Genomic DNA, 605 nt, shown 5'->3' on the forward strand with positions numbered 1-605 from the left:
GGGCACCAAACCCCTCTGCGTCTTCCTCTTCTTCCAGCTGGGAGCAAAATGTGGGGATGGAAGGAAATCCCGCTCTGTGGGCTGTAAGGGGCTGCTTTCCATAGTGGGTGCCAACCCTGTACCCAGGAGTGAGCGCACAGACCGGGGTGCTGTCCCCCAGGGAGGGAGCAAAGCCCCCGGAGCGCCTGCCTTGTGATGGAATGTTGGAGAGAGGGCCTCTGGGGGCCAGACTGCTCTGGGGTGGGGCGATTTGGGGCCTGGGAAGGGTGTGAGGCCCCGGTACCCCCACGTGTTTTCCCTGGGGAGGGCAGTGGTGGGTGGTCTTGTTGGTGAGGGGATTCTAGTCTGACCTTGACCCGGTTACTCACTCTGTGACCTTGGACCACAACCCACCCCGCTGAGCCTCCCAGGCCCCGCCCGTCAAAAGGGGCGGGGGCGTGCCCACCTCCGGCGTTGGGAGGAGGGATGGGGGCCTCGTCTGCCCAGTGCCCGGCACGCACGTTCGCGCCGCGCCTCTGCCCGCCGCGCCCCGCTGCCCCTCACTCGTGCGCGGCGGGAGGAGGGGGCGGGGCGAGGGCGGCGCAGACAATGGCCTGGGCCGGGGA

The sequence above is a fragment of the Suricata suricatta genome, chromosome 13, assembly GCF_006229205.1.
Source record: "Suricata suricatta isolate VVHF042 chromosome 13, meerkat_22Aug2017_6uvM2_HiC, whole genome shotgun sequence".
Classification (NCBI taxonomy): domain Eukaryota; kingdom Metazoa; phylum Chordata; class Mammalia; order Carnivora; family Herpestidae; genus Suricata; species Suricata suricatta.